The sequence below is a fragment of the Ceratotherium simum genome, chromosome 3 (assembly GCF_057802395.1).
Source record: "Ceratotherium simum simum isolate JZ-2026a chromosome 3, ASM5780239v1, whole genome shotgun sequence".
Lineage (NCBI taxonomy): Eukaryota > Metazoa > Chordata > Mammalia > Perissodactyla > Rhinocerotidae > Ceratotherium > Ceratotherium simum.
In genome coordinates this window covers 76,133,365-76,147,231 of record NC_141902.1, presented here as the reverse complement: position 1 = coordinate 76,147,231, position 13,867 = coordinate 76,133,365, and the positions used below count along the sequence as shown (strand labels likewise).

Genomic DNA, 13,867 nt, shown 5'->3' with positions numbered 1-13,867 from the left:
GATTAATTTTTGCTCTGCTTAATCATGGGTTAGCAGTTAGGAATCCATCATCTTCTTCATTCACTCTAGAAATTCATACTCAGTGTAGAAGCATGGTCTCAGAGTTATTCAAGTGATGCTATCATGGATCAGTCCTGCCTGTAGCTGATTGTAAAGACTTTCAGACAAGATATGAAGCAAACAAATACTGTCTGTGAATGAAGAATGACTTAAAATGGCCATGGTTAAAGTTCTAATGAGAGCTCATTGAATAAGGAAAATTAATTATTTCTATGGCATACATTTTAACGTAATAACTGGACAACAAGAGTATTGACAGATTTCTATGATGTTACAAATTCTTGAATACCTGTATTAGTAATATATAATCACACACATATAACCTAAGAAGGTTTATCATACCTTCTTATTTAACAATGCTTCCCGTGTAATTTAGGATACCATATAATCCTCGTTAATTTAGCATCTCTCTTTTAAAAGGTGAGAGACAAATCCTTTGGGATTATCCAGGGTCACACTGGAAAATCTCAAAGCTAGTTTGAGGCAAAAAATATATTGTATTTCAATATTGATTTTGAGAAGTTGTCAAAAATTTCAAGTTTTGAATACTTGACTAAATAGAATCACAGGTAACTGTGAAACTATGCTTAGTTATCCATTTACCAATATGACAAACGATTTCAAAGGCAAATACAGAAAGTTACATAGTTGTAGAAAATGTAGCTCTTTTAATACTGAGAAAACTCTGATAAAGACAACATGAAAGGGAGGCAATTATTTTGAGACACAGATTCTTTGTTTTGCAGGCAGATTATTTAAAAGGTAGGGAAAAACCTCTTTTACAATTTCTTATTAGAACAACCCTATAATCAAAGAAAACTTTGTTTTTGTATCAGAGAGTGAGAATCAAATTCTAGTTTTGCATTAGTATGCTATTAATTCTAAGACTATTAAAAAAAACTTTATAAATAAATTCATCCAATCTTAGCCAGTTTTGACCATCCAAGATAAAATTTCTTTTTCAGGATCCACTTTCATAAACCTTCTACTTAAAAAAAAAATTATATCCATTCAGGTTTTGTCTTATTCTTTACCTCTTTCTCACTCTGGAACAACCAGTAATTATATTTTAGTCCAGTTTTCCTTATGTATATATTTAGTCACTGTTTTCCTTAAGAAAAACACAACCTTCCTCCCTTTTCTTATTAAAAACACATCTGAATTTCTTTCATACATACTTTTTATTTTTTCTTTATTGTTATTAGTCCTAGTAGTTTTATTTAAATATATTGATTTGTATTTTTAACCAATAGCCTCCTTCCTTTTACAGAGAAAACTAAGAAGTAAGCAATTCTTAACTGTCTGGCACATGGTATCGTTCCTATAGAAAATTTATGAATACATAATTTTTTTTATTATTATTATTTTTTTTGGTGAGGAAGATTGGTCCTGAGCTAACATCTGCCAATCCTCCTCTTTTTGCTGAGGAAGACTGGCCCTGGGCTAACATCTGTGCCCATCTTCCTCTGCTTTATATGGGACGCCACCACAGGCTGGCTTGACAAGTGGTGCGTTGGTGCGTGTCCGGGATCTGAACTGGCGACCCTGGGCCGCCGCAGCAGAGCGCGCGCACTTAACCGCTTGCGCCACCCAGCCGGCCACATGAATACATAATTTTATAATTTTCTAGAGGAATATGCCTTTTCATAGTACAATTTATCATGTTTATTAACAAACCCAAATATACTTAATTTCCTTATACAGTATAAAAACAAGATGCCAAAGTAGATCCATATTTTACCTTGTTTAGGACGATGTAGATATTCAATGAATATCCATTTTTTACCTTAACAGACAATCTCTTTAAGGTTTCAAGTTAACAAAAAGATTTGTGAAACTATTTTTATGTAGACATATATACAACATAATTTAAAAAAATATAATGATTAAAACATTATTATAAGACATTGAAATTATATAAAACACATATGAAACATTATTTTATTTATAAACTTTATCTCACATCTATTTAACTCACTTGTGCAAACTTAACCACTACACCACTGGGCCAGCCCCCAATCTCCACTTTACATTTTTATTTGAATTGTGCTATGGGCAAATGGAATAAGTTAAGGTTACCTGTTTGCCAATATTTATGAAGGTGATTTTTTTTTTTTTGCATTGACATGTAATCTTATGGAGGCTGTGGATTAAATTTTAGGCCAGTGACTGAAGGGACATCTAGCAGCTGTCTGGATGTCTCTAAAAATGATCTAGTAGACAAAACAGTCTGTTTCTAAACTGCTTTTTTCCTCCATTCAGACTCAGGTGGTTGCTTTTGAGTGTCCCTCAGTCCCTTGAGAGCCCTTGATGGAGGGTAGGGGGCCTAAAGTTCAAGTGACTGGGAGTTGAGAACCTGAAGTGGCAAAGGAAAAGTCTGGCAGGGTGTACAGAGGGATAGAGGAGGTTGGGGCTTGAAAGGGGGCATAGTAATGATTCAAGGGAACTGGAGGGAAGATCCAGAGTAGTAAAAGGGGGAAGCAGGAGCAGCACTAATGGGAAAAGAGAGAGGTTTAAGGAGCCAGTTTTGAAAACCTTAAATTTCCCAAAGAGACTTTTAAAGTTACAAATTATCTTAGGTAGAATATTGCCAACAGGAAAGGAAGCACACAAAATTAGTGGAGCACATTTTCAAAAGCATGTCAAGAAAGTGATTTTCAGTTCTCTGAGAAGCTTCCATGTTCAATTATTTTTATTTTACTGAGGACATAATAGCTTATAACATTGTGAAATTTCAGGTGTACATTATTATTTATCACTCACCATATATATGTGCCCCTTTACCTCTTTTTCCCACCCCCAATCTCCTTCCCCCCTGGTAACCATGAATATGTTCTCTTTTCCATATGTTTGTTTATCTTCCACATATAAGTGAAATCTTGCAGTGTTTGTCTTTGTCTGGCTTATTTCACTTAATATAATACATTCAAGGTCCATCCATGTTGTTGCAAATGGGACGATTTTCTCTTTTTTGTAGCTGAGTAGTATTCTGTTTTATATATATAACACATCTTCTTTATCCATTTATCAGTTGATGGGCACTTAGGTTGCTTCCACATCTTGGCTATTGTTAATAATGCTGCAATGGACATAGAGGTACATAAGTCTCTTTGAATTGTTGATTTCAAGTTCTTTGGATAAACACCTAGCAATGGGATAGCTGGGTCATATGGTATTTCTATTTTTAATTTTTTGAGAAATCCCCAAAAATCTCTGTTTTCCATAGTGGCTGCACCAGTTTTCATTCCCACTGGCACTCTATGAGGGTTCCCTTTTCTCAACATCCTATCCAACAATCTTATTTTTTGTCTTGGTAATTATAGCCATTCTAACAGGTATAAGATGATATCTCATTGTAGTTTTGATTTTCATTTCCCTAGTGATTAGTGATGTTGAACATCTTTTCATGTGCCTGTTGGCCATTGGTATATCTTCTTTGGAAAAAATGTCTGTTCAGATTCTCTGCCCATTTTTTGATTGAGTTGTACTTTTTTTGTTGTTGAGTTGTATGAGTTCTTTATATACTTTGGAGATTAATCTCTTGTCAGATATATGACTTGCAAATATTTTCTCCTAGTTGGTGGGTTGTCTTTTTGTTTTATTCCTGGTTTCCTTTGCCTTGCAGAAGTTCTTTAGTCTGATGTGCTCCCATTTGTTTATTTTTTCTTTTGTTTCCCTGGCCTGCGTAGACATGGTATTCGAAGAGATACTGCTAATGATCGATGTTAAAGAATGTACTGCCTATATTATCTTCTAGGAGTTTTATTGTTTCACATCTTACCTTCAAGTCTTTAATCCATTATGAGTTAATTTTTGTATATGGCATAAAATAATGGTCTACCTTCATTCTTTTGCATGCGGCTGTCCAGTTTTCCCAACACCATTTATTGAAGAGACTTTCTTTTCTCCATTGTATGTTCTTGGCTCTTTTGTTGAAGATTAGCTGTCCGTAGATGTGTGGTTTTATTTCTGGGCTTTCAATTCTGTTCCATTGATCTGTGTGTCTTTTTTTGTACCAGTACCATGCAGTTTTGATTACCAAAGCTTTGTAGTATATTTTGAAATCAGAAATTGTGATGCTTCCAGCTTTGTTCTTTTTACTCAGGATTGCTTTAGCTATTTTGGGTCTTTTGTTGTTCCATATGAATTTTAGGATTCTTTGTTCTATTTCCATGAAGAATGTCATTGGAATTCTGACTGGGATTGCACTGAATCTACATATTGCTTGGGGTAATATGGACATTTTAACTATGTTTATTATTCCAATTCATGAGCATGGAATATCTTTCTATTTCTTTATGTCATCATCTATTTCTTTCAATAGAGCCCTATAATTTTCATTGTATAAGTCTTTCACCTCCTTGGCTAAATTTATTCCTAGATATTTTATTCTTTTTGTTGTGATTCTAAATGGGATTGTATTCTTGAGTTCTCTTTTGGTTAGTTCGTTATTAGGGTATAGAAATGCCACTGATTTTGTAAGTGGATTTTGTACCCTGCAACTTTGCGGTAGTTTCTGATTGTTTCTAATAGTTTTCTGATGGATTCTTTAGGGTTTTCTATATCTAGAATCATGTCATCCTCAAACAGCAAGAATCTCACTTCTTCCTTTCCAATTTGGATACCTTTTATTTGTTTTTCCTGCCTAATTGCTCTGGCCAAAACCTTCAGTATAAACTGAATAGGAGTGGGAAGAGTGGGCAACCTTGTGTTGTTCCTTTTCTCAGAGGGTTGGCTTTCAGTCTTTCACCGTTAAGTGTGATGTTGACTGTGGGTTTGTCACGTATGGCCTTTATTATGTTGAGGTACTTCTATACCCATTTTATCGTGAGTTTTTATCATAAATGGATGTTGGATCTTTTCAAGTGCTTTCTCTGCATCTACTGATATGATAATGTGATTTTTATTCCTTATTTTGTTAATGTCGTGTATCACACTGATTTATTTGTGGATGTTGAACCACCCCTGCATCCCTGGTATAAATCTCACTTGATCATGGTGTATGATCCTTCTAATGTATAGCTGTGTTCAGTTTGCCAATATTTTCTTGAGGATTTTTACGTCTGTGTTCATCAGCAATATTGGCCTGTAATTTTTCTTCTTTGTGCTGTCTTTGTATGGCTTTGGGATCAGGGTAATGTTGGCCTCACAGAAGGAGTTAGGAAGTGATCCGTCTTCTTCAATTTTTTGGAATATTTTGAGAAGGATAAGTATTAAATCTTCTTTGAATGTTTGGTAGAATTTCCAGAGAAGCCATCTGGTCCTGGACTTTTATTTTTTGGGAGGTTTTTGATTAGTTTCAATCTCTTTACTTGTGATTGGTCTATTCACATTCTCTATTTCTTCTTGATTCAGTTTTGGAAGGTTGTATGAGTCTAAGAGTTTATCTGTTTCTTCCAGGTTGTCCAATTTGTTGGCATATATTTTTTCATGGTATTCTTTTCTAATCCTTTTTATTTCTGTGGTATCCATTTTCATTTCCCCTCTTTCATTTTTAACTGTATTTATTTGAGCCTTCTCTGTTTTTTTCTTAGTGAGTCTGGATAAGGGTTTGTTAGTTTTGTTCATCTTCTCAAAGAACCAGTTCTTAGTTTCGTTGATCCTTTCTACTGATTTTTTTGGTTTCAATTTCATTTATTTCTTCTCTCATTTTTATTATTTCCCTCCTTCTGCTGACTTTGGGCTTTGTTTGTTCTTCTTTTTCTAGTTCTGTTAGGTGTACTTTAAGATTTCTTATTTGAGATTTTTCTTATTTGTTAATGTGGGCCCTGCATTGCAATGGGTTTCCCTCTTAGGATCACTTTTGCTGCATCCCATATGAGTTGGTATGTCTTTTCATTTTCCTTTGTCTCCAGATATTTTTTGATTTCTCCTTTAGTTTCTTCATTGATCCGTTGGTTATTCAGTAGCATGTTGTTTAGTCTCCACATATTCATGACTTTCCCAGCTTTTTTCTTGTAGTCGATTTCTGGTTTCATAGTGTTATGATCAGAAAAGATGCTTGATATGATTTCAATCTTCTTGAATTTATTGAGGCTTGCCTTATTTCCAGACATATGGTCTATCTTTTAGAATGTTCCATATGAACTTTAGAAGAATGTGTATTCTGCTGTTTTTGGATGAAGTATTCTATATATATATATATAAACTCCATCTGGTCTAGATTTTCATTTAATTCCACTCTTTCCTTGTTGACTTTCTGTCTGGATGATCTATCCATTGATGAAAGTGAGGTATTGAGTTCCCTTACTATTATTGCATTGCTATTAAATTCTTTCGAGGTCTGTTATTAGTTGCTTTATGTACTTTGGTGCTCTTGTGTTAGGGTGCATATATATTCATAAGTGTTATGTCCTCTTGGTGGAGTGTCCCTTTTATCCTTTTGTACTGCCCCTTTTTGTCTCTCATTGCCTTTTTTGCTTGAAGTCTTCTTTGTCTGATATAAGTTTGGCAACACCTGCTCTCTTTTCTTTGCCATTTGCTTGGAGTATCATCTGTCATCCCTTTACTCTGAGCCTGTGTTTGTCTTTAGAGCTGAGATGTGTTTCCTGGAGGCAGCATATTGTTGGGTCTTGTTTGTTTAATCCATCCAGCCATTCTGTGTCTTTTTTTTTTTTAAAGATTTTATTTATTTATTTTTCCCCCCAAAGCCCCAGTAGATAGTTGTATGTCATAGCTGCACATCCTTCTAGCCGCTGTATGTGGGATGCGGCCTCAGCATGGCCGGAGAAGCGGTGCATCGGTGCACGCCCGGGATCCGAACCTGGGCCACCAGCAGCAGAGCATGTGCACTTAACCGCTAAGCCACGGGGCCGGCCCCATTCTGTGTCTTTTGATTGGAGAATTCAATCAATTTATATTTAGAGTGATTATTGATATATCCAGGCTTACTATTGCCATTTTATCTCTTGTTTTCTGGTTGTCCTCTGTTTCACTTGTTTCTTGTCCCGTGTATTTCTGACTCTCATTTCAGTTTTGTGATTTTCTACAATGGTTCTCTCTTTATTTATCATTTGTGTCTCTATTCTGTTTTTTTCTTTTGTGGTAATCATGAGGTTTGTGCAAAAGATCTCATAGATGAGATAGTCCATTTTCTGATAGCTTAAGCAGTTTCCATCGCTTTCCTCTTCCCTAAGTTATTGTTGTCACAACTTAGTCTGTTTCATGTTGTGAGTTTGTGATTAAAATGAAGTGCTTATAGTTATTTTTGATGCTTTCCTTTCCTTTATCTTTAATGTTAGAATTAAGTCTCTGCTAACCTGCTGTGATAGCTTCAATTTTCTGATTTTGTCTGTCTATTTATCTCCTTTCTCAAGGCTTTGTAAACCTTTTTTTTCCTAGTATGAGGGCCTTCTTGATCATTTCTTGTGGGGGGGGTCTTGTGGCAATGAACTCCCTCAGCTTTTGTTTATCTGGGAAAGTTTTTATTTCTCCATCTTATCTGAAGGATAGAGTATTCTTGGCTGAAAGTTTTCGTCTTTCAGAATTTTGAATATATCATTCCACTCTCCCCTAGCCCATAAGTTTTCTGCTGAGAAATCCACTGAAAGCCTGATAGAGGATCCTTTCTAGGTTATTTTCTTCTACCTTGCTGCCCTTAATATTTTTTCTTTGTCATTAACTTTTCCAGTTTTACTAATATATGACTTAGAGGGGGTCTTTTTACAAAAATTGATGTCGTTATTTCTATTGACTTCATTTACATGTAATTCCAGTTCCTTCCCCAGGTTTGGGAAGTTCTCAGCTATTATTTCTTTGAACAACCTCTCTCCTTTCTCCCTCTGGAATACCTATAATCATTATGTTTCATTTCCTGATTGAGTTGGATATTTCTCAGAGGATTTCTTCATTTCTTTTTAGTCTTAGTTCTCTCTCCTCTGCCACCTGAAGCATTTCTATATTTCTGTCCTCTGAATTACTAATTCAGTCCTCCATAATGTCAGCTCTGTTTTTTAAGGATTTTAGATTGTTTTTTATCTTATTCATTGTGTTCTCCATCTCCACCATTTCTGTTTGATTTTTTTCTAGAGTTTCAATGTCTTTTGTGAAGAATTCTCTCTGCTCATTAATTTTATTCCTGTGTTCACTGAACTGTATTTCTGTGTTTTCTTGTAATTCATTGAGTTTCTTTATGATAACTATTTTGAATTCTCTGTCATTTAGATTGTAAATTTCTGTGACTTCAGGATTGATTCCTGGATACTGGTCATTTTTCTTCTGGTCTGGAGTGTTAATGTATTTCTTCATGCTGTTTGATGGGGTGGACGTTTGCCAGCACAAAGTGGTAGTATCTGGTCACAGATTCCACCTGCTACCATTAGGAGGGGCAGGATCTGTATTTTCTGAGCCCACTATGTCCACTGGAAGTTGTTCCTGTCTGTTGGAAGTTGTATCATAGGGATCTCTTTGCCCACTAGCCACCACTGCTTCACACACACAGGTACAGACACTCTGGGAGGGACTCCCTTCCCTGGCCTACCAGCCGAGCTGGTGTGCCAGACAAGATGGAGGGAGGGGGGCTTTCTTTCCTGCCCATGCTCTTGCTCTACACTCACTGGTGGCCTGCCTGCGCTGCTTGGCTTGGTGGGGGTGCCCATGTAGTGTCTGAGCTGTCACAGTATGGGCCATTCCTGTGGGCTGGGAAGCACCTCCAAGAATGAAAGCATTCCCTAGAGGGCTGCCTTTTCCCCCATCTGCTCTCAGAGTCATGCACTGGCCACTGCGTGAACTTTCAGGGACTACTGGACACTGGTTCTGAACTGACTTTTTTGCAGAAAACCCAAAACATCACCATGACCCTTCAGTCAGAGTAGGAGCTTATGAGGGTCAGGCGCTCAATGTGATTTTAGCAGATGTGAGCAGGCGTCACCCAATCCAAATAGATGTACCCAATGGAACTAATGAAAGGCAAATTCTCTCTCCTCTCAAGTAGCTGGACATACATATTTTCCTGCCCTTAGACATCAGTGTTCTTGCTTTTTGGACTTTAAACTCTGGGACTTACACTGTGGCTCTTTAGTTCTTAGGCATTTGACTTGAGACAAGGAATTACACCATCAACACCTCTCATTCAGGCCTTTGGAAACGGGATGAATTATAGCACCTACATTCCTGTTAAACCAGCTTGTAATGGCATATTGTGGCACTTTTTGGCCTCTGTAACAGAATGACACATTTCCTATAATAAAGCCTCTCTTATATCTATCTATCTATCTATTTATCTGTCTATCTATCTATCATCTATCTATTTATCTCTTTATCCTATTGGTTGTTTTTCTGGAGAATGCTAATATAAATTTTGATACTGTGCGAGGATCTGGAGGAACATAATTTTAAACATGAGATTTCTAGATTGGTATGGTGTTTCTGTAATTGGTTTTCTAATCTAATCAGATTTAAAGATGCTAATGACTCTATTTCCAGTAATAAATAGAGCACTGGTATATAATGGTGAGAGCTGTTTATATGGATAAGCAAAATATCTGTATTTGACTCTCCTAATCAACCACTTGTAGAAGTAAGGCACTAAGTAACTTTATGTATTATAGTATGAACATTTTTCAAAACTAAGGAATACAGAGATGTTGGTTGATTCTTCCTAATATATCTGGTTGAAGTAGTGAATTAAAAAAAAAAGATGTGATTGGGGATTCAAATTCTCAGCTCTAGAATTGCATCAATGACCTAATAGTGTCTAGGTTTGCCCAGAGGGACAGCCTTATCTCCTGACAGGAATGAAGTTAATGAAAATTAAATTGTGATTGACTGAATTTCAAAGCAAGTTGAACTCCCAGGTTCAAAGGATGTCCACTGTTAAAGTGAGGGCATTGATTTTGAAAGAGTGAGATCCTAAAAATTGGGATATGACATCTGGGAAGACTGTAATGAAACTGGGATGGGTCTGCTAAAATCTGATGAGTTGTCTTTGCCAGTTGAAGTGTTCTCCCCATGCCAAGTCAATGTGGTCTTTCCACTCACAATAAAAATGCACACTCAAACACCAGTGGCAGCGGCATCCCACATGCCAAGTGGGAGCAGTCTCCTTATCCAGAGATATCAGCATTTCAACTGCCATGTGAGAAGATTAATCCTGCATTTCCTAAAAATATGGTAATGGCCTCCCTAGGGCAGTTGCCACCTGTGACTAGCCTCAAGTCCCAGCAAGTACTTGAACGAGAGATAGAAAGTGTGACCCATGACGAGGTGCACTATACTCCAAAGGAATAACCTGAGTTTTCTATATATATGAGCAGAAATCTGGGGGATATGTGTGAGAATGCATAATAAAGATGTGGAATAAGATGGAAGGACATAAATTTGGATCGGGCCAATTTATTGATATGGGCCCACAAAGTAAAGACTCTGCATTTAATGTTTCAGGTCAACAAGTTAGAAAGGGCTCTTAGATTTTGTTGGTCTGGTTAACTGAAACATGGATCAAAAGGTGACTCATCTTTAGTTAAATGGAAATGCCAAACCCCCTTGATTTAATGTAGAGAAAGGGATTAAAAAGCTTAGAGATATTGCGTTATTAGAGTGGATTTGTCATTCAAGACCTACTTACCCACACTGGAAAGGTCCAGGAGATATACCTTTCACCAATATTTTGAGAAAAATATTTGGGAATGGAATCCCACCATCTTGAAGAGCTCATGATTGGCCTTCTCTATGGACCAGACATTACAATGGGAACCAAGCCACTTAATTGGAAAATCTAAATGCAGTGGAAGTAATTGGATCATGTGGTGGAAGAGGCCAAGTGGCTTCACAAGGTAGATGCAGCTATTATAATGGAAGTCGGAGTCAAAGCAGCAATCAGAGTGGTCTGACTTGCACAGAACTTTGGCTTTGGGTAGTTAATCATGATATTCCTTAAAGTGAAAAAGACAGAAAGCCTCATAAATTCTTACTTGATCTATATAAGCAGAAAAGTTGTGGACAAGTGAAAAGAAGCCTAACTTGAATTACAAAAATAGTGAGTCACAGCCCCTCAATCAGTTCCCAGACTTGAGACAGTTTACAGACCTAGAACCCTTTGAATGAAGAAGAGAACAGGTTCCCCTGAGGAAGGGCCCCGTTACAGTAACAAAATTTTATAGTGTTAATCTTTCTCACAGCCTTCCCCAAGGGGACCTTCTGCTTTTTACCAGGGTAACTGTCCCTTGTAGGAAAGAAAATGATCAGAACTTTCAGGGACTACTGGACACTGGTTCTGAACTGACTTTTTTGCAGGAAACCCAAAACATCACCGTGACCCTGCAGTCAGAGTAGGAGCTTATGAGGGTCAGGCGCTCAATGTGATTTTAGCACAGGTCCATCTCACAAGCGGGTCCAGTGGGTCTCTGAACCCATCCTCTGGGTATTTCTTCAAGTTCTACAATGCGTAATTGGAGTAGAAATACTTAGCATCTGGCAGAATTCCCATATTGGTTCCCTGATCTGGAGTGATGGATATTATGGTGAGAAAGGCTAAATGGAAGCCATTAGAAGTACCACACTGGGCCAGCCCTGATGGCCTAGTGGTTAAAGTTTGGCGTACTCCACTTGTGCAGCCTGGGTTCAGTTCCCGGGTGCAGAACCACACCACTCATCTGTCAGGAGCCATGCTGTGGTGGCAGCTCACATAGAAGAACCTGAAGGACTTACAACTAGAATAAACAACTATGTACTGGGGCTTTGGGGAGGGAAAAAAAAGAGGAAGATTGGCAACAGATGTTATCTCAGGGTGAATCTTTCTCTGAAAAAGAAATAATAAAAAAAGAAGTACTACATCTACGAAATTGATCATTCAGAAGCACTACCTCACATTCCTGTACAGATTGTAGCAAGTCGTGCCATCAAGGACTTACTTGCAGGATGCAAGTGTGGTGATTCTCACCACAGCCATATTCACCTCTTCTGTTTGACCTCGGTAGTAGAGTGATGGATCTAGGATAAAGATTATTACAAGCTTGACCCAAATGGTGACTCCACCTGTAGCTGCTGCACCAGGTATGGTTTTATTGCTTGAGCAAATTTACATATCCCCTGGTACCTGGTATGCACCTATTGATCTGGGTATATGCTTTTTCTCTCTACCTGTCAATAAGGCCCATCAGAAACATTTTTCACTCGGCTGGCAAGGCCAGAAAATACCTTCATGGTTTTACTTCAGAGGCCTATTAACTCTCCAGCGTGTCACTATTCAATTTTTCAGGGATCTTGATCATCTTTCTGTTCTAAAACAGAAAATAAAACTACTCCATTACATTGATGGCATTATGTTGATTGGACCTAGTAAGCATGAACAGGAAGACATTTTAGACTCAGGACGACATTTGTGTGTCAGAGGGTATGGAATAAATCTGAGATTCAAGGACTTTCACCATCAGTGATTTTCTAGAAGTTCAGTGGTGTGGGGATTGTCCAGATATCCCTTTTAATGTGAAAGATAAGTTTCTGCAGCAAGCCCCTCCCTCAACCAAGAAATAGGCACAATGTCTAGTTGACCACTTTAGGTTTCTGAGGCAGCATATCCTCATTTGGGTGGTTACTCTGGCCCATTTATCCAGTAATGCAAAAAGCTGCTAGTTTTGAGAGGGGCCCAGAATAAGAGAACGGTCTGCAACAGGTCCAGCCTACTATGCAAGCTGCTCTGCCATTTAGGTCACATGTTCCAGCAGACCAAATGTTCTAGAAGCTTCATTGGCAAATAGGGATTTTTGTTTGAAGCCTTTGGAAGCCCCTATAGGTGAGGTGCAGGGCAGGCTATTAGGATGTTGGAGCAAAGTCAAACTATCATCTGCAGATATCTACTCTACTTTTGAGAAACAGTTCTTGGCCTGCTGCTGGGCCTACCAGAAAATGAATGCTTGACCATGGACCAAGTTACCATGCAACCAGTGCTGTTCATCATGAACTTGGTGTTGTCTGACCCAACAAATCATAAATTTGGGAGTGAACTGAAGAGCTGCATCTTGAAATGAAAGTGGTATGTAAGTGATCAGCCCAGGGCATGCCCTTAAGACACAAGTAAGTAACATGTAGATTTGGCCCAAATGTCCAGTGTCCTAACTCATGCTACACTGCCTTCTCTCTCCCAACTTGGGCTTATGACTTATGGAGAACTCCCTTATATCAGTTTACAAAGGAAGAAAAGACATGGTTATGATTTAATGATGGTTTTGTAAAATATGCCGGCAATGAATTTGGAGATCTGTAGCCATACACCCCACTCTGGGACATCTCTTAAGGATGGTGGAGAAGGGAAATACTCCCAGTAGGCAGAACTTCAGGCTGAGTACTTGGTGGCTCATTTACCTTGGAAAGAGAAATGACCAGCAGTGTGATTATATATTGGATTGTGGGCTGTGGCCAATGCTTTGGCTTGATGGTCAGGGTCTTAAAAGGAACTTGATTGTAAAATTAGTAGCAATAAAATTTGAGGAATAGGTATATGAATAGACTTCTCTCAGTGAACAAAAAAAAACCCCAAGAAGATATATGTTTCCCATGTGAATCCTCACCAAAGTGTGTCCTCAGCAGAGGAAATTTTAATAAAGTAGATAGGATGACAGTTTTTTAAGTGTCTGCTTCTTTCCCCAGCACCCCCTGTAATTGTCAAATGGACTCATGAACAAAGTGGCAATGGTGGCAAGGATGGAGGTTATGCATCAGCTCAACAACATTGACTTTCCTTCACCAAGGTCTAGTGCCCAGTCTGCCAGCTATGAACAGCAACACTGATTTTCTCATATGTTACAATTCCATATGGTGATCAGCTAGTTTCCTGGTGGCAGGTAGATTACATTTGACCCCCACCCCTGCC

The 13,867-nt window shown here is 37.9% G+C and overlaps 1 protein-coding gene across 5 annotated transcripts in view; it reads left to right on the top strand.

Moving 5' to 3' along the window:
- The window catches only part of LOC147917653 (uncharacterized), a 151,716-nt gene that overhangs the window by 58,323 nt on the left and 79,526 nt on the right, over window positions 1-13,867 (top strand). For 4 of the 5 annotated variants that reach the window (XR_015551612.1, XR_015551610.1, XR_015551611.1 and 1 more), the window contains exon 5: window positions 13,645-13,838. The exons of the other annotated variant lie outside the window; for it this stretch is intronic. The gene's annotated coding sequence lies outside the window, so the exon portion shown is untranslated. The remainder of the gene's footprint in view (window positions 1-13,644; window positions 13,839-13,867) is intronic. 5 annotated transcript variants of the gene reach the window in all.